Source organism: Acanthochromis polyacanthus, chromosome 20, assembly GCF_021347895.1.
Source record: "Acanthochromis polyacanthus isolate Apoly-LR-REF ecotype Palm Island chromosome 20, KAUST_Apoly_ChrSc, whole genome shotgun sequence".
NCBI lineage: Eukaryota > Metazoa > Chordata > Actinopteri > Pomacentridae > Acanthochromis > Acanthochromis polyacanthus.
Genome location: NC_067132.1, coordinates 10,775,893 through 10,797,369, shown reverse-complemented (window position 1 = coordinate 10,797,369; position 21,477 = coordinate 10,775,893). Strand labels below are relative to the sequence as shown.

The 21,477-nt window shown below is 40.8% G+C and overlaps 1 protein-coding gene across 1 annotated transcript in view; it reads right to left on the bottom strand.

Moving 5' to 3' along the window:
• adarb2 (adenosine deaminase RNA specific B2 (inactive)) overlaps window positions 1–21,477 on the bottom strand; it is a 270,798-nt gene that overhangs the window by 87,177 nt on the left and 162,144 nt on the right. The window lies entirely within an intron of this gene.

Here is a 21,477-nt window from a genome sequence, read left to right as displayed (position 1 = left end):
TCTTTGACAGGCTCATTTATTAAAACAGCATGAGTTTGTTTGGATACACAGCAATCAGATATGCATTACACATCAGCTGTTCTTATAGTGTATTTATAACAAAGTAATGTAACTTACTACACTGTAATGGAAGAGATGCACTTATGCTTGAATCATTCAGGTGTATATACGACCACTCCAGAGTTGAAAGAGAGGTGTGATAATATGTTTATCCTCATTTTCAGTTGCTGTGTTTTAGCCACTCTTTGCATTTGTTTACACAACAACACTACTCTGTAAAGCCTGGACAAGAAAACAGCAAAGTCTGGTTTCATGAGAGATTGTGATTTGTGTTCCAATATCATGCAAATCCTTTTCAGTTATATTTTTCCATCACTGTTGACTTTCATTTTCAGCCAAAATTTTATGTTGCCGTTTTCAATCCCAGGATAATACAAAAGAATAGGCCAAAGCATCTATTACACATATTTCTGTGACAGTGCACTAACAGCCATGTAAAAGCTCACATTTCACTCATGATCCAAAGCACATTTTTCGGATTCAAGTATATATTTTTCCAGTTTTATGGTTGGAACTGCAGGTCTGGGCTTGAGTGCTTCCAAAACGCTTACTTTCACTCAATACTGAGCCTGAGGGCCTCTTGTACAGACACACGGTAAGAACTAGAGGCATTTTCCAGCATATAAAAGAAATATGCTATGTTTCACTGTATTTTTTTTAAATCCCCAAATTTGGCAATGTGTACGAGACAGAAATGCTAAGCTAACACCAGAATTATGTTTTGTGTATGTTTCACATTTTTACTTTGACAAGGAATGCAGTGGAGTTATGTGACGATCGGCGTACGTCTGTCTGTCTGTCTGTCTGTCTGTCTGTCTGTCTGTCTGTGCACAAAATTACTCTAAAACGGACTAATGGCTTTGAATGAAATTTTCATGGAAGGTCAAAAATGACACAAGGACCACCTTAGTAGTTTTACAGTGTGTGGAGAATTTTTTACTCTGCCAAGGAATGCTACAGACTTATGTGACAATCAGCAGTGGTTTGTCTGTCTGTGTGCCACATTGCTCAACAACAGAACAATGGATTTGGATGAAATTTTCAGAGAAGTTCAAAGATGACACAAGGACCAACTCATTAGATTTTGGCAGTGATACGGCTTATAGTCTGGATCCGTAGATTTCTGATTCATTGCGAAATAGCAGCACGGTGTCACTACAACTGAACACTATGTCAGCTGCCTGCTGATGATCACATGATCGCGATTCTATTTCAAATCAGACGGTGTGGACTTATCAGGACTTCACCATTGGAAATGATATACTGACAGTCAATAGAAACTTTGAGGTAGAAATGTACGCAGAATTCTACTTGTAGGGGGGTTGTAATTATTCATTGTGGATTTACTGATGATCTAGTGCCCTGGTAGTTGAGATAATGATGAGTTGTCATTTTGTCATGATTCATTGCACATGGGTTGGTCACTTTGCAAAAGTGAACCAAATACACACCAAGCAATACTCAGTGAGTATCTGCACAATTTGAGAATGGGTTTTGAAGGCCTATATAAAGGTCCAAAAAAGGCCACCATTGTTAGTCCAGTGAACAGCATCATGCCGCGTCTATCACATGAACAACGTCTCCGGGCACTGGGTATGGTGGAGGCCGCTTTGAGCTACAGTGATGTAGCCAGGCGTATGGGCTGTTCCCAACCCACAATCAGAAGCCTGGTCCAAAGCATGCGCCGACGGATTGCTGCCTGCATCCAAGCAAATGGAGGCCATACTCAGTATTGACTGTTGTGACTTTGTGTTTGGCAGGTGCCGTTTTCTTTTGTGAAATTCTTTATTTTGAAATCATTCTTGAAACTTTAGATTTTTGTTTCTGTATGCCAAATGATTCATATGAAGAAAATCCAGTTTCAGGCTTCAAAATAAAAATTATGTTGAAAAATATGGTCTCAAAGTTTCTGTTGACTGTCAGTGTACAAGGAACAGTTGATTATATTGTCCCATCAATTCCCGCCATTCGCCACATATTTAGGTCACACGATTCGGTATCTGTACATAAGGTATAAATGGTAAATGGTTGTATTTATATAACGCTTTTATCCAAAGCGCTTTACATGATACGTCACATTCACACACTGATGGCGTAAGCTGCCATGCAAGGTGCTAACCACGATCCATCAGGAGCAATTAGGGGTTAGGTGTCTTGCTCAGGGACACCTCGACATGTGCAGGACGGGCCGAGGATCGAACCGCAACCCTCCGGTTGCGAGACGGCCACTCTACCCACTGAGCTATGCCACCCCCTATACATGCATAACACACGCCTGTGCTCAGTGCAAGGTCATTTCTTGTTAAGACTTCATCCATCGGAAATGATACGACTGAGCAGCCTTGGCTGAGTGCTTTTCTTGTTTTTTCTACCCTACTTTTATTTCTATTCTAAATGGATTCCACCTTCACTGTTACATCCTGTATTTTGTAGGTGTACCTTGCATCTAAACTACCACTGAAACGCCTTCACAAAAAACTATTCTGTATCACACACTCGTGACATTTTTAGAGTTAAGTTGACTTTTGTTTGCTCCGTTTGTGCTGAAACCTCTCACTGTCGAACTCTGTCTGCCACTGTGGCGTTTCATTTCTCCATCAGCAGGAGTGTCGCTGGTTCATCGTGCTGCATGGAAAAGTGCAATGCAGGTTCAGCCGGGATGCAGAGACAGAAAACAGGGCAGTGGGAATGGATTTGTTATGTACCTGCTGACGTACTACCAGGTGCTATAAAGTAACAGTAGAACTGTATTAAAAGTCCGACTGTGGGCATTCTGCACTCGTGCTTAAAGTTCTGTGTAACTGTGAGGACGACTCTGCCAGCGCTATTAGTAATTCATCATCTTTTTCTTCCCAATGTGACGGATAAGTGCAGCAAGCTGGGTCAAACTTTTCTTCGTCTAAAAGCTTAAAAGTCACTGGGAATGAAAACTTTTTCTTTCAGCCTCTCAGTAAAGCATGTGATAACTATTCATGCTGTGAGCCTGGATTTTTTTCCTTCCATACAACACAATCTGTCAAAGCTTTATCTCTGTTCTGTGTAGCCAATCGAACGGCTAATCACACCATCTACCCAGAAGACTTTGTTCTAAAGTTCATGCTGCTGAGATATCTTGAAGCCGTACGTACAATCCACCTCTGTGATAGTGTGAATGATTGGTACAAATGTTATAAGGGCATGATTTGCTCCAGCCTCCAGAATGGCTCTTATTTGATCTGCTAAGTGCTTTGCAAGGAGACGGCGTCGGGCAAGGATTTTATGACTCATGGCAACCCCCGCCTGTCATCTGTATGCAGAGTTCAGCACTTCCTGTATCGGAGGGGAAGAAGTGCCATCAAAGGTCACCTCAGAAACATCCCTCTGTGACAATGACAACGGAAGATGGTATTAACAGGCTGCTTCAGGTCCGCCTCTCAAATTTAGAGGTGACGCCTGTGACCCGAATCGGCAATTCAGCTGTTCTGGAAGCAATTGTCAACGAAAAGAGAAAAAAAAGAAAAGAAAAAAATTAGCTGATAATAGCAGAGAAAGTATAAAGTTCAGTACGAGTTCAGTCGCATTTCTTTTGTGTATTCATACTCGTCTAATTTGGTGGAGCTTAGCTATCGCAAAGGGAAACTCAGGCAGGAAGAAATGCTGCGATACGGAGTGAATAACAGTCCACACCCACATAAACGCACACCTGATCACATTTACAAACACGGGCCATGAAAACCATCATGTAAATATTATGCACTACATATATGACCTCTGTGTTTCCTCTTATCGCCCAGTGGGACAGCATAAAAATACATGAAGATGGAGAAGGGGCTCCATCTATAACCCAATGGACAGTGGTTCCAGGCACAGCGCAGGCCTTAACTAGCTGGCTGTTGTATACTCATGGGCAGGCAGGCTGAAATATGAGGGCTGAGGACATGAGGTCTTCCCAGAATGCTAAACTCGCTCCCTCTCCCCCTCTATATCTCTCACCCGCTCTCTCTCTTTCTCCCCCCACCATGCCCTGCAACCAATCTGACGCCTAATTAATCCTGAAGGTCTTTTGTTCCGCTGAGGTTTTTCTCTCTTTCCCCCCACTGCACTCCATCCATCCTGGCTTCCCTCTCTCCTACCACAGCCTGCCTCTCATCCTTCCCCCTGCCAGCCAGGGTTTTACCCCTCCTTCTCCCACGCAGTCATACATATACCTCATTCCTGCCTCTCCCATTTTGTCTCCCCCTAGAGAGGCACAGTGCAGTCCCTGAGAGCAGGACACATGTAACAGATGTTTTGCTTTTCCTTCTTTTTTTTTTTTTTTTTGCATGTTTGGGGTAATTTAAGTCAAGAGAAAAATGTATGACTGTTGTTATGTTTATTCCCAGTGTTCCACTAATTATGCTCGTACGAAACTCTTTCACAAGTTTATTTATGAAGGTGTGCAGCAATGTTGAGACAGTGATAAACAGCAAAACGACAGCAAGCAGTAGACTAATACAAAGATGTTTTTTTTTTTAAGTTTTTATGTTACAACAGCAGCGCTAAAGAGCAAAGGCAATGCACTTATGTTCTTCCTCTCCAAGACGAGAATACTGACACCACCCACATGTTTGTATATGACATGAGGGTCATATGTTGCTACAATCAGAAGCTGGTTAGCTTAGCTTAGCATAAAGGCTGGAAACTGGGGTAAACAGCTAGCCTGTCTCTGTTGTGTAAAAAATTGTACTTACACCTAGTTACCATTTTCTGTGGCGTAATGAGTCTGACTATTTTCTTGGCAGGAGGAGTAGCTAAAACTCTAGGAAGTCACTGCACCAGGCCAGGAAAGAGAATGACATGTGGGCAGAGAAAGGCCAGCAGTTACAGCCTGTTTACAGTCTAAATGCTAAGCAAAGCTAATCATTTTAAAGTGCCTTCATATTTAGTATACAAGCAATCATCTCATCTAATTTAGCAAAAAAAAGAGGATGTCCCACAGTGCTGAATTAACCCTGTGAATCCCCAATCCTAGTCTGTGTGTTTTTTATTGGTGTGGCTTCATTTTTCACTGCAATATAAAATCCTGCCCCTCGATGGAAACAATGCAACCGTGTCCATAAGCAGAAATAAATCAAAAATAGCTTTTGTGCAGTGCGACACAGCTATATTGCCATAAATTAAAAGAATTTAGTTTGCTTGAAGACACAACAAGTTTAATTAAAAGTTTAATTAAAAATAATTAAAAAGAAAATAATTTCCTTGATTATTAATTTTACAGATATTAAAAAAATAATAATCTGGATTCAACCTGCTTAACATTTATTCAAGGGTTTGGATTTTCAGTTGTTTTTACACTTGTCTTGACAGCTCTGTGTAAACACTACCTGCAGTTCATCCCAGTTTAATCAAAAAGTTTTAAAGTTTATAATGTGACAGTTGTAGCTTAGTTAAACATGGCTTCAAGCACAGAATTTATTTTGGTTTTGACAGAAGCAGATGTCAGTGTAAATATTTAAATGAGACATGAAGAATGAAGTGATTTTGATTAAATATCACAATTTTTTAGCTTTGATCTTCATAGTTTTTGACAGAACTATGTGTCACACATGATTTAAAAATCCAACAAGTCTTTTTGCAAAAACATATCACGACTCTGATTAACGGTGTAATTTTTGTGATTTTCTAAAAATATCATGCTTTTAAAATCTGTCAGAGGGTGCAGTCCGACAATGAAAATGAAAGGACGTGTGTACTGTGTTTACCGGTAATAAATTGTTGTGTAGTTAAATTCTACTCCCTGTGATGTACTAACCGGAGATATTTATGTTTTTTAAACTTCGAGGAGAAGAGTTTGAATCAAACTGATGCACAGGTGAGTATCTGAACACAGGAGTCACAGACAAATAGTCCCGCTCAGAGTCCATTTGTGATTCAAGCATATCAACAACATGAGATATGTTGCCTCAGCTATGGTATTGAGGGAGGAAGCCGCTCGGGGAAACATCTACAGAGGTTTGTGAAGCCCAGAGGGTCCCAGTGATCATCCAGGCGTATGAGTACGTGGAGAGGAACAATCACTACCAAGGGATGCATGTCTTTTTCTGCGTGTTTTGGACATTTTGTTTTGAGGATACAATGTGTCCTCAAGGCTGATTATTATTTTGTAAAAACACAAATTAGTCAGTAATAAATTCAGAATACCCTGAAACGCCAACATCATGTTTGTCGACTAAGTGTGATATCTAGATGAACTAATTTATGAACAGAAGGTGAGCTGCAAATGTGATAATGGATTAATATCTGTATAAATAAATCATAGCTCATTGCTTCTGTGCTGATACATATTTTTGCCATTTCTCTCCCTCCTCTGTCTGACTCTGCATTACATTGCTGGATGTAGTAGAAATTAATAAAATTTAACAGTAATTATCTCCAACATGTAGTCCCACTGGCAGTAGGAACTTTACTTTCAGGTCTAATAATTCTTTCAATCGGTATTTAAAGAAGTATTCACATCATTTACTTGATTACAAGCAAAGGTTTTAAATTGACTAAACAAATATCATCAGGAAAATGTTCTATTTATTCAAAGTATTCATTGTAGTGAAGTAGCTCCAGTGACTGCTACACAATTACACACCATTAGACTATTTTCAGTTTTGATTAATCTTCTGATTCCTGATTCTTTTTTGATTAAATAATTGTTTTGTTCGAGAAAAGTGCATTCAGTGCCCAACACCAGTTCACAGTGGAAAGGGTTTGCTTTGTCTAAAACTCAAACTTCAGAAGGAAAAGTAGCAGTTTTTTCACATTTGAGGGGATCCATCCATCCATTCTCTATATACCGCTTTATCCTCATTAGGGTCGCGGGGGGTGCTGGAGCCTATCTCAGCTGACTCGGGCGAAGGCAGGGGACACCCTGGACAGGTCACCAGTCTGTCACAGGGCTACATATACAGACAAACAATCACACTCACATTCACACCTACGGACAATTTAGAGTAATCACTTCACCTCAGCATATTTTTGGACTGTGGGAGGAAGCCGAAGTACCCGGAGAAAACCCACGCATGCACAGGGAGAACATGCAAACTCCATGCAGAAAGATCCCAGGCCCAGGCTGGGATTTGAACAAGGGACCTTCTTGCTGCAAGGTGAAAGTGCTAACCACTACGCCACTGTGCAGCCATTTGAGGGGATGTTATGATGAAATACGTAGAATTTTGGCATAAAATATAACTTTCTATGTTTGTCGCTCTTTTTTGTGGATTACTGTTTCAGGCTCTTTTGCTTTAATGAGATACAAACAGCTAAAGAGAGATAGAACAGAGGGGGGAGAGGACGACACGCTGGCTGGGATCAACCTCAGGCTTCTGCAGAGCAGTAAGGACTCAACATACATGGTGCTAATTCTGCTACAGGGCATTCAGTTACAATTAAGACATTACAGCTCTGCTTGCATATTCTTCTGGGTACAGTTTTTAAAGCTCTTTGTGGATTTTGGCAAAAATCTTCCAAAGGTACCAGATAAATACAGTGCAGTAAAAAGCACATTTCCCCCCCTGAAATGTCATGAAGTAAATATATGAAGTGGCACAAAATAAAGCAAAGCACCTAAAATTTGGTACAGTACTACCGTAAACCTGGACACATCCACACATAGATTACAGCATAGGAAATTTCAAAAGGTTTCAAAAACATTTCTAAGCAAGAAAAGCCCTGAGATACCACAGCACTCTGCACTCATATGGCACTGTCAGAAATGCAGCATTTGTTTATGAGTTATTGATGATCAGAAATCACAGCAACATAGAATGTGGTCATTTTAAATAAAGATGTACCCACAAACAAAATGACCTCGTACTGAGCACCGGCATGTGTTATGCATGTGTACGTTTTATACAAATACTGAATCCCGTGACCTAAATCTGTACTGAGTGGCGGGAATTGATGGGACTCAGAAACACCCCCACAATTAATTAACTGTTCCTTGTATCATTTCTGAGGGATAAGTCTGATAAGTCTGCAGAGGTTGATTTGAAGTAGAATCGCAATCATGTGATTGCCAACAGGCAGCTGATGTAGTGTTCACTTGTTGTCATGGTTACAGTGACCCTGTGTTGCTATCTCGTAATAATATAGAAATCTTTAACAAATCCTTGGATCCAAACTATGAGCCACATCACTGCCAAAATCTAATCATTTGGTGCTTGTGTCATTTCTGACCTTCCCTGAAAATTTCGTCCAAATCTGTTTTTCCGATTTTGAGTAATGTTGCAAACAGACAGATAGACAGACAAATGTAAGCCGATCACCACATAACTCCCATCATGTTCATAGGCGGAGTAAAAACACTACACAGTGTAAAACTGCTCTGAACTACACAAACTGGCTCTTTGTAATATTGGAGTAATTCAGCTGCACAAGATAAAACTGGAAACAGATTCTGAAGAAGAAGAATCATGCATTAAGTCCCACCCTACAAGGTGACTTGACAAGACTGCTTTCTCAGTTTTGATCAATATAAACTCCCAGAAGTCACAATCTGTTTCTAAAACTGCCACAGGTACATTGCAATTTTAGGGTGGAATTACTCTGCTATGGTGTTGACTGTGAAAAAAAACACCATAACTCCACGTTAACACGGTAAAACAACTTGATTTGCCCCAAAGAGGGTCTTTAAAGGCTAAGTGAAATGTATAACAAGAGTTCACTAGACACATACAGTAATTTTCACAGACAAGGAAACAACAACAGAGCTGTTATGTTGTTATTTGTATTTACTGTGATCTCAGAGGTTTTGACAAGCAGATGTTGAGAAAGAGACTGTAAAGTGAACAAAAGCGTTACTTTGAGCGGCTGAGTGTTTGATGGTTTATTTGCCTCTGCTTCACACAGCAGTTGGAGCAGCCACGATGTCTGTGTTTGACCAGCTAACTTCAGCTGCAGTAAATTAGATCTTTAAAGTTCCTGAGAATGACATTAGAGAATAAACAATAGGGCAGCAAATGGGACTTTTGTTTGCCACCATCGCTGCAGACAGGAGCTACATTTAGTTGCTAATTCCTCTGGTAGAAATGCAGGCAGCGTTCCTGAAATGCCTCTTGGTCTGACCCTAACCCTTGGAATGTTCCTGTAGTGGAGCAGCTCTATAAAATACCAGGACTTCAGTTCTGTTTGGGGCAGAGAACATTAAAGATGGCTGAATAAGACGGACAACCATCTAAACAGCTCGGTGTAAAAACAGAAAGATGAGTTTTCAAACAGTCCCGTGGTTCCACATTTGAGTACCTGCTGACTGCATGCGACTCCACATGAACAATCAGACCTCCCAGCTGTGATGGTGCTGGTGTTGGGCGTGCACACGTCTCCATTCAGCTCCTATGACAGAACGGTCCGCTGCTCCAGGCTGGAAGGTCATTTAAAGGCCAGACATCCAGACCTCTCCTCTCTACCCCCCACTTCCTCCCCTCTCTCCTGCCTGAGAGCCAGAGATAAACCTACACATGCCAACCACACAGGACCAATAGTCGTGATTTATCGGAAGCCATTTGCTACCTGAACGCCTATGAAATTGTAATGAACTTGATTATGCTTTTAATGAAGTGTGAGAGGTTCTTCAGAAATGATTATAGCCATGCTCTGGCTCACAGCTAGGGGCTGCGGAGGGGGGGATGAAGGAAGGGGAGGAATGGAGGACTGTCATGAAGGATGAAGACTTAGTAGCAGCGAGGCAGGATGGTGTAGGGCGAGCAGAGGTGCAGACAGCAGCGCCACGCTTCTTTGGAATAGATTACAGAGGCGTTTTACTCTGTGTGCGAGGTGACTTGACCCAACCAACCCCATTACAATTCCTCCCTGCTAAGGGATTTTCCCCTCAAAGCCGCATGCTGACGCGGTACATTAGATTGAACAGCCAGCAGCCTCATAGGTCATATTTTGCATACATATTAGACAGATGAGGATGATTCTAACCTTTCCATGTACAGGGTGCTCCCACTCAGACGGGGAAACATTATTGTTTGGTAATTTCACACACAAATCTCGACTCTCCCCCGCTGCTTTTTCTTTAAATACCAAATGATGAGCCAAGTGGCTGGTAAAAGGGCACGGTGACAGTCCAGACGCAAACAGCAGCTTTTCACTCTCATTACTTTTGCACATAAGTGACAAATTATAATGAGATACTCTATGGATGCACATAAAGGATTCCCATGTTGTTCTCATTTACAAGGGTCAGAGGCCTGGGATTAGTTTTAAAACACAACAATACCTGCTGGTGCTCTCTGAAACATAATTCATGATTATTACAATTTGGGTCTCATTTGCATAGTTTTAGCTATTATTCCAGCTGATAGTACTGTAGTCTGAGAGTAATTACAGAGGTCTGGGGACATGGTAGCATCTCCAGGGCTGCAACTAATGATTAGTTTCATTATCCATTATTCTACAGATTAGTTTCTCAATTAGTAGATTAATTATTTCTATCACAAAACATCCAGAAATAGTAAAAAATGCTCATCACAATGCCATAAGGCCCAAATATGATGCCTTCATAGTCCTTGCTTTGTCTGTTAACACCCCAAAAATTACATTTATAATGACAGAAAACAGAAATTCAGGCGTTTTGTGTCATCCAAAAGATTAAAAGAACATGTCATGGGAGAGACCATCATCTTAGATCAGAATGTAAGTAGGTTTTCTATTTGATCCACTACACCCAGAGTCCTAATGAGGAGCTGTCTTTCACATGTTTTTTTTTTTGGAATGGCTTACGGTTATCCATCTGCTAATTAATAGAAGTCAGCCTCCCTCTCCTACTGTTGCTTTGCATTTCTGATGTATGAATGCATTCTGGGATTCTTAAAGATCATTTATCCACACCAAGGTAGCAGAGATTGACAAAAAAACCTCCAAAATCAACTTATTCTGTCAATCAGAGGAGGCTGTTCAACAGTTTTTGTCAGTGAGATCAGACCTCTGCTTTTAGCTAGTTGAACTTGGCACTTAACATCTTGAACTCTTAAAGCATCGAGTGCTTCTTTTATTTTTAAAAAAAAGAAGAAAAGAAGCTGAGAATGGTAGAAAATCCTTCCTGTTGAGAAGATTGAACTATGACATGTTTACAGTTTTTTTTCCCTTGAAAACCAAATCATTTATCAAAGATCTAAACCAGGAGTATGCAAATGTTGTAGCCCCCAAACCTCAAAAATAATGATGCGACCTGAAACCTCCACTGTCAACACACATGATAGAAGCATACAGATGTTAGCCCAGACATAACAGCATGACAAGAGGACACAACAACCTAACAGCCATAGCATTCTTTTATAGGCTAGCAGCAGAATGCATCAGCCATAGAAAGCTCTATGTCTAAACTCTGGAGGTTACATACAGTATGTAGGAGCAACAGAATCACATTTTTAAATCCTTTGTTACAATTGTGGCTAAAATATGCTGATTTTAATCATTTCTGGAAGTCATCCTGTCTGAGGGGGCAAGAAACACAAACAGACGGAAAACACGTCAACGATGAGATAATGCAAACTACTTTGTTTCAATATTCAGTAATTCATCATTATACAATAAGAATCTGTGTAAAGCTACTACAGAATAGGTGTAAAACAACGTGTTAAAGTTAAACCAGTGTGTCAGTAAACGAAGATGACTGTGTGAAACTGAGTTTGGTAAAACAGGTCCAGCAAATATTTGTTTAAAGTCCCTCTGATGGCAGTGATTAAATTGCTAAAAAATAACTTCCATACATCAAAATTACATATATTCATGCTAAAACAATCCCTTCCTACCTTAAAATAGTTCTGACTTAACTCCACACTGTTGTTTTCTCAAGAATGGACAGATCTATAAAGTCACCGCCTCGCTCTCCTCCCACTGCTTCACTGTTTGCTGCAGCCCAAGCACACCAGCTCACCTATAACTGTGCTCAGTCACTGTAAAACTACTCTACATAACGACAAGTTATAACACTGGAGAAATTCAATCATACTACTTATTCAATCCAGAAACTAATCTGAAAGAGGAATAATGATACAGAAAGTCTCACCTTGCAGGTTGACAGCATTGGTTCTTAGTGTTTGTCATGTATGAAACCCAGAGGTCTGAATCTCTGTTTTGGAGAGCGTCATCGATATATTCTAGGTGGAATTGCTCAGCCAAGGTGTTGATTGCTTATTTCACCCTATGTCTTCCAGCATTACAAAAAAACACCACATAAATGTGTTAACAAGGTGAAGACTTGATCAAAACCTGTCTGATCCATTCTGGTTGCATTGTCTGGTCTGACCTCACTGTAGCAATAGCTCTAGCAGCAGACACATCTCTACATCAACTGTTCAGAGGAGACTGACCAATCAGGCCTTTATGGTCAAATAGCTGCTAAGAAACCACTACTAAGGAAAAGCAACAACCAGAAGAGATTTGTTTGGGCCAAGAAACACAAGGAATGGATGTTAGATCAGTGGAAATCTGTGTTTTGGTCTGATGAGTCCACATTTGAGATCTTTGGTTCCACTCGTTGTGTCTTTGTGCGACCAGCAAAGGTGAATGGATGGTCTCTACATACATGGTTCCCACCGTGAAGCATGGAGGAGGTGTGATAGTGTAGGGTACTTCACTGGTGACACTGTTGGGGATTTATTCCAAACTGAAGGAACACTGAATACTGAGCCATCCCATCCGGTTTGCGTTTAGTTGGATCATCACTTATTTTTCAACAGGACAATGATCCCAAACACACCTCCAGGCTGTGTAAGGGCTGTTTGACCAAGAAGGAGAGTGATGGAGTGCTGCTTAGGTCAGATGACCTGGCCTCCACAGTCACCTGACCTAAACCCAATCCAGATGGTTTTAGATGAGATGGACCACAGAGTGAAGGCAAAAGGGCCACCAAGTGCTCAGCATCTCTGGGAACTCCTTCAACACTTTTGGAAAACCATTTCAGGTTCTACCTCATGAAACTCATCCAGAGAATGCCAAGAGTGTACAAAGCAGTAATCAAAGTAAAGGGTGGCTATTTTAAAGAATCTAAAATAGAACACATGTTTTGACTTATTTCACACTGTTTTGTTTACTACATAATTCCATATGTGTTCATTCATAGTTTTGATCCCTTCAGTGAGAATCTACAACGTAAATAATCATGAATGAGAAGGTGTGTTCTAACTTTTAACTGGTAGTGTATGTGAAAAGATATGGCACTTGATGACACCTTGTACATGTTTCTACATTTATCTGCTGATAATTTCAGACAACTATAATTTGACTGAGTCTATAGATGAACGTAGACGTTTTGTCGGGCTCTTTGCACTGCGTCACTTATGATAATAATCACTGGTGATACAGTGAGAACAGTCTGCTGCCATAGCTGTCACTGTGAGTGTATCTGTCGCCATCACTGTCCACATGCTGAGGATGTAACACTATCTGCAAGGTCTCCAAAGCTGTTAATCAACTCCTCTCTAATGTGTTGTTCACACCTTCTCCCTCTCTCTCTCTCACTCTGAATTGGTGGATTTCTATCTTAGACAGGGTGCTTGGCCGGGCGATCACTGTCGCTAATTTGTTGTGGCAATATTAATTAATGATCAGCCTGTCACAGCTGTTTATATTGAGACAGATTAGAAGTGGGAGAGATTAGACAAAGAAAACAATCTGCGAGAGGCTCAGCGGCTGACAGGGGTCACCTTCACGTGTCTGAAATCATATTCAATTTGCTGTGGCGGAGGAAGGGAAATTACTCCACTTGACCAGACTGTATCCTTCTGTATCTGTGAAGCTTCACATTTAGAGACAACTAAATCAGACCATTTAGAAATGCACCAAACTAAAGGACAACATACAGTCCCATTTGATCCCAGCTAATACGACGACAAATTAAAATATTCTGTTTTACTTTTTATGCAGCCAAAAGACAGATTTGCTTAGTTTTTCATCTGCAGCCATTTCATGTATTTTTCCCCCTTAAACCGTCCATTAACCCTCATTTTCATTCTGCTCTGCCAGCAAGCACATTTCCCTATTCAAACAGACTTTAATCCGAGGTGGCAGAGCGCAGCGTCCTAACCACTGACCTCCCCACTGTCCTTCCACATGGACCTTCTGACTCTCTGCCTTCCCACAGCTGCACACAAGTCTCAGGCTCAGTCGACTTGGCAACACCGCAGTGCATTGTGACGGCGAGTGGAGATTAAGTGGCCAATCAAGGCCTGAACAGTGGGGTAATCATTCCACTTGGTAAAATGGGTGTCAGGATTACTCCGGCACTTTCTCACTTCACTGTGCAGGCTTTAATCGGGCAAAGACATTTTCTGGTAACTAGAGTGCTGTGGACAGGATTTTAGAAGTGCGTACTACTGGCTGATGAATAATAAGGACTAACAGTTACGGTTAGTGGCTGTGGACCCTTGAGGTTGAGTTCAGGGACTGCACCACAATTATTAGGAGAGCAAGCAGGTGATTTTTATTTTTGAGAGGACAATTGTTTAACGTTTGGGCCTTTATTCATAAACCAATATTTCTATTTCATCAGAAAAAATAAGATCAAAAAGCCACAAAACTGTGTTCTATTTGAATGCCTGTCTCCCAGAGATTATTGTTATATAGTGGTAATTTGGAATATGGATTGCCTAAATGACCAGTGTTGTAATTGAATATTTCTCTTAAGTCCTACTTATGGTTATATTTAACTTCAATCAGACTGCCTTTGTTGAGTAAATCTTGCCAGATACAACTCAAGATGTGAACACCAGTTGCCAGAAACACCGTGGTGCATGAAGCGCATTATTCAGTCAACAAAAAGGAACCTGTCAATACTATCCAGACAGTGACTATGACTGCAATCACAACACAACTGGCAAAACAGATGAAAACTATTTGAATGTAATTTCAAGGAAACAGAGTTGTGGCTGAAAATTTTGCGGGACATGGTGTCTTTACGTAGAGCTGCATCCTGTTCTTGAGTCACTCAGAGGATGGTTGTAATTTACAACACTTATTCAATAACACTTAATGAAGAAATGGAGGAGGTACGGGTGTCCAGATAGCTCAGCTGACCAGCGACCCACAAACAGGGGCGATAGTCCCAATGCAGCGGTGAAGGGTTTGAATCCAGCTCATGGCCACTTATTTCATGTCATTCAGCCATTCTTCTACCTACCTTTCCTGTTCCTCTCTCCACTGTCTTGTGCAAAAAGGCCAATAATATAACTTAAAAAAAAAGAAATTGAGTAGGTATATTTTAATCATTCTTTAATATTACAATAAAAAAGTTCTTAATTTGCATTTAAAAAAAGCACCTTTGTCAACTTGTGCAGCAATACACCACTCCTAGTGCTCCTGCAACATCTGGAACGCTTCCCGGACATTATGTTCAGCAAGTGTGTCAAGCAATGCATGGTCCTTTTTTTCCCACTGTTTCAAAATGGTGAAACTTCAGCTCGAGTTTCATTCTGGGGAAGAGGAAGAAGCCGCTAAAAACCACATCTGGTGAGTATGGTGAGTGGGGAGTGGTGATGATGTCAGTGATTTTAAGGCGCTATGAGTGTTGGTGATGTCGAGATGGAGCGTCCAGACTCCCACTGTCCCACAGTTCAGGTGGTTTGTACCAAATGTGATTCCTCAGATGCCTCAAGATGCTACAGCAGAACTCTTTAATAGTCTGACCCTCAGAGACGAATTCCTGTCCACAACTTTTAGATCTCTGGGCTCTAGACTGAAAAATAGTTTTTATCCAAGAGCTGTCCAGTCCATTTCCCCCCAACATACAACAGACACACTATGTGCAATAAAGAACTAGAAAAGCACTCAGAGAGTGCAGACCTCCACCAAGGATAGAGAGGAAAACAAGAAACCCATGCAGTAAAGGATCATGAGCTGGAATCAAACCTGCATCTCTGACACAGTTCTGTTTACGAATCACCTTCTTAACCAGTTGAGCTATCTGGACATCTTGCTCCAATTTGTGGGACGACATACTAACCTATGATGTTTTTGTCATATTTTGGACCACATACTAAAACATACTAAAAAATTCAAAGTGATCCAGAATCCAGGATCCTTTCCGGATTGCCACCAAAATTAAATCAGCTCTTCCTCTTACCATAGTCTACATCCCCTCAAAATTTCATCTGAATCTGCCCAGGCGTTTTTGAGTTATCTTGCTAACAGACAGACAGACAGACAGACACACAAACGCCGGGTGTCACATAACCTCCTTGGCGGAGGTAACTAAGTCTTGCACTGGACTGCACTTAACACTCACCCTACAGCTCATGTGCACTAACTTGTTCACATATTTATATTTTTGAGGATTTAAAAAAAAAAAGAGAGAGAAAAAATGTTTTATTTTATTTGTATACTGACAGTCAATAGAAACTTTGAGGTAGAAATGTACGCAGAATTCTACTTGTAGGGGGGTTGTAATTATTCATTGTGGATTTACTGATGATCTAGTGCCCTGGTAGTTGAGATAATGATGAGTTGTCATTTTGTCATGATTCATTGCACATGGGTTGGTCACTTTGCAAAAGTGAACCAAATACACACCAAGCAATACTCAGTGAGTATCTGCACAATTTGAGAATGGGTTTTGAAGGCCTATATGAAGGCCCAAAAAAGGCCACCATTGTTAGTCCAATGAACAGCATCATGCCGCGTCTATCACATGAACAACGTCTCCGGGCACTGGGTATGGTGAAGGCCGGTTTGAGCTACAGTGATGTATCCAGGCGTATGGGCTGTTCCCAACCCACAATCAGAAGCCTGGTCCAAAGCATGCGCCGACGGATTGCTGCCTGCATCCAAGCAAATGGAGGCCATACTCGGTATTGACTGTTGTGACTTTGTGTTTGGCAGGTGCCGTTTTCTTTTGTGAAATTCTTTATTTTGAAATCATTCTTGAAACTTTAGATTTTTGTTTCTGTATGCCAATATGCTAAACAAATGATTCATATGAAGAAAATCCAGTTTCGGGCTTCAAAACAAAAATTGTGTTGAAAAATATGGTCTCAAAGTTTTTAATGACTGTCAGTGTACATAGTGTGCCATTTTCTATTTTCATCTAGAGCTGGGAGACACCAATTGGGTTTCGCTGTGTGGAAACACAATGACCATAAAGATTCTTGATTCTTGTAGTCGTATGCCCAACTCCAATCACCAATGATGATCCTCAACATAAAGGTCGGGTCAAACTAGACCTGTTGACAGAGGATCCTGGCAGACTTTGACATGGTGCTGCTTCTGCAAGTCTACGGTGAAATCACGGATGTATACCTGCAGTTAATCACAAAAATGTGTGTAACACTGGTTCCTACGAAGTTCACTGCCATACCTGGTGCATGACCATGCTATCCTCTATTTCTGTGCAACAGGAGCACGCTCTTAACTTTGTAATCGCAACTCATATTCAAAGACATCAAGGTAGAAGATATTAATAATGATGGGGAAGAGCTTTCTTAAAAAAATTATATTTATTATTAAGCACTCCTCCCATCCTAATTATGTTCATACAATCCTGTAAAGAACTGGCTTCGTTACTAGGAGTCTGCTACTCTGAGTCCTCTGATCTCCTAAAAAAATCACCCTTCCCTGAACTACTACTATGGATGTGTTGCTGAACAAAGCAGCTAACTCTCAGCCCAAGCCTGTGTTTGCACTGGGTGTCTCTCAGCTATGAATAAAAGGAGCAAAGTGAATGTAAGGAAATATATCTCTGCAGAATACATTCTTATTTGATTTCCCAGGATAAATAAAGGTTAAATGAAGGAACAGAAGATGAAAGTCGTTGCTGGAAGATATATAGCTCTTTAATGCCAAGCAAAGTATGGCCCAGTGCCTCATTTCTGCTGTGATTCTTCGAGTCTATTCCCAGAGACATGAGTGTAGGAGGAATGGAGTAAAGTCGAGGCTATTAGTGCAGGGGAGTCTATCGTATGCTTGTCTTGTCAATCTCTGTGTTTTATTCCTTAGTATGTGAGCCAGGAAGGTCTGAGAAGAATACAGTACCACGTTGTTCTGGTGAGTTTCAATAATTCATTGAGGTGATGGGAGTCTGGAGTTACCAACCTTCTGGTTCAACTCAGTCCAAGTTTGAGGAACTAATACAAATCCTCATACTCATGTTCCACTCTCTTCTGTTAATACACACCAACAATGAAAAATTGAAGGTCTTCTTTTCAATGCCATGCCTCATATTTAAGTTTTGAATTCTTCTCTGTTTCAACACATTAATTCAATTCTGCAAAAAGGCAAGTGTGATCGTAACTGCAGACTTTCCTGTATTCCTGAACCTGTGTTAGACATTAGGTAGTGGTTTACTCTGTGGGTGTTTCAAGTAAACCAATCTGCCCAAAGGTTGTGTGCCAAAGTTCTGTGCTGTTGTTAAAATGGCCCATAGCCTCCATCGCCAGAGGGGGTTATTTGTGTAAATAGCTGATATCCACATGGGTCACAGTGTGAACAAGGTAATACAGCCACAAGGTAGGTTAGGATTTCCTGGCATCTTCAAAATGAGGCGTTTCTGAAATCTATCTCCAAAAGCAACATGATATTCAAACACCTGAGTGTGCAGTTTGACTGGCTTTGAGATATATGCAACCAGTCATAACACTTCACAAGCACATTCTGTTTTATTTATAAGGATTATACCAAAGGTTGGTTACATCTGAGCTCTTGCAGCTTTGGTCATCATTCCCAACATCAATAACAGCAAGTACTCACAATGTTAAAGGACCTGAGAATGAAGGGAGATAACTAAAAATGACACAAATTGCCAGTACTTCTTGCAAAGTATGACTGAAATGTTCAGCAACAAGCCAGGTAGATTTCTGAACTGATCTCAGATTAATACATATTATAAATGAACCTTTTCCATTTTAATTCTTCTGACATTATTAGTGTATACAACTGAAAACACCGCTGCAAAATTACAAAGATTTGACAAAAAAATAGTCTAAGATGAGTAAAAAAAAAGAAAGAAAGAAAAAAGAACTTAAATCATGCACAGTTCCAGGTTTATATTTATATTTTGGGGTCCTATTTGCATATCTCGGCATGATTTACTATTCAACAACTCCTTCATTTTTCAGTGGTACATCATGCACCCTCTCCATCTGTAACAGGTTGAATTAGCCTCAAGTCTAAAAATTGAGGGCAAAACAAAACAAACATGCATTGTTTCTAGTGACCACCAGGGGGCGACTCATCTGGAAATCCAACTGCATGCTAAATTGTACAGAAGTTTATGAGAAAATGAGCTTACTACTGGTTTGATCTGTTACCTCAGTAAACATTTTCCTGATGAGTTAACGGTGTCAGTGACTAGTTTTGAGCCTCCTTCACGACAGCATAACGATCGCTTTGTAAATTATGGTCCCATGTTGAGTAAAACCGACAATAAAGCAGAGTCAGTTTTAATGTTCACACCTCACGTTCACTATGTCCAGTTTCAAAAAACCAAGATGGTGAAGGCCAAATTTCAAACTCCAGGATTCAAAGGAGCAGTCCACAGAACAATGCTGGCTACATCCATCTTTTACATACAGTCTATTCCCTCTGCAGACTTGCACAGTCTAGAGTGAAGCACAGCAGAAGTTGGATTTCACTTCTTTGTCTCAGTTTGTACTCAAAATGTCAACTATTCCAATAGACTTCCACACATTCTTGCCTGTTCTGAAGTGTGCACGTGAATGCTAACCAACTTGGTGAACAACACTACCAAAAACTGCCAGAAGAGACAGCCGTTCTGATGCCTCATGTCAGTGTTATTGATCTGACGTTCTGTTGCTAAACCTGGATTTCTGTCTTGCAGGGAACATTTTTAGATACTTTCATCTCAAGGTTTAGAACTCTAAACAATGTTTAACATCTGCCTCTGACATAATATTAGCAACAATTAAGCCAAGAAAACACTTTATGGTGCATACTGTATCAGACATCTTAACAACGAAGCTTAATGCTGCAACAGGTAGAGCTAGAGGGAATCTGAGGAAAGAGAACAGCCTGAGCTGGCACACATTAGCTGGCATGCCACCATACCGTTTGCACTACCCTCAGGCTACAGCTGGCAACCGCCCCCGCATTACGCATCACATCTGCAGTGTAGTCAACCACTGCCCATGCAATCAATGCTTGGCAAGAAGACTACGTCGCATGTGAACATAGAGCGAGTGTATGTGAGCTGGACGGCTTTGCATTCAAATTACGCAACCATTTAGATATGTAAGACATTATAGCCATCAACATACGCCTGGCCACATGTTTATTCACACATGCATGCATGAATATTATATGCACGCCTCTGTCCTTTACCGATGAAACTAAAACATTTCCCGAGCCTGGCAGACAGCACGGCTGACTTTCAAGAAATTCCACAAGCGAGTGCTTTCTGGAACTAAACGGGTGCGGCAAATCCTCTTAAAATCCTTTTAGACACCGTGGCAGTAGGGAGAAAAAGAAAAAGTTTCTCTCAGGCAAACATGTGCAGGTTTGTTGGGTTGATGTCGTGCTCTGGGGAAGGACACTCTTGCCAGTTTTTTTTTTTAAAGGCTAGAAAAGAATGTTAATACAACACATACCCTACAGGGCGCGCAGTGTGTCGACAGAAGGCTTCAAGGAAAGACTTCAGGGAGAGGACGCTTTGGATGTGAACGGCTTAATTTTTCAATTCAAGACCTGAAGAGCGCGGTGTTTCACAGTCTTTTGTGTTGTAACAGGACGGCAGAGAGAAATTTTAAAGTTTCACTTTCCGCTGTCAACACGTCAGTGACCTGACGGCTTGGATATGAAATTCCTCTCCATGCAAACAATAGCAAACAACTAAAATCAGTGTGACTATCTACCCAGGGCAGATTTACTTTAGATGAAATTCTGCAGCTGCAATGAAGTTTTCAATGGCTGTCAACAAGTACCAGCCAATCCAGCCACTGTGTCTTTAGGCTCTCCAATTTCCTCAAGTTTCTCAAAAACTAGTTTTCTTGCTCTGATTGCTATTTACATATTTGGGTAAATGAGCATGGGATTGGTCTCAGTGGTTTGTTTGTCGATTTGCTCTTTGCTTTTCTATTTCCTTTGGGCAACAGATTGAATTAATGTTTGTAGACACTGTGATGCCACACATGAGGAAACAGGAGATTTTGCAAAATTGCAAAACTCTCCCAATTACAGCTCGACAAACACACAAGACTGTGAAAAGAAAACAAAACAAAAAACGTTCGGGTTGTGGTAGAGATTTCTCATGTGTCAGAGGCACAAGGACAATAATTAGCTTCATTTACATGCCTTCCTCTCTAAACAGACCAACAAACAGATATCGTTTACTCAAGGTCCAGGCTGTGCAGAGTACACACAATGCACCCATGAACACATGCACACAAATTTGTGGTTTGGATATTCACTATGAGAACTATTTTTGACACAAGGTTAAAGTCAGATTGCTTCCACACA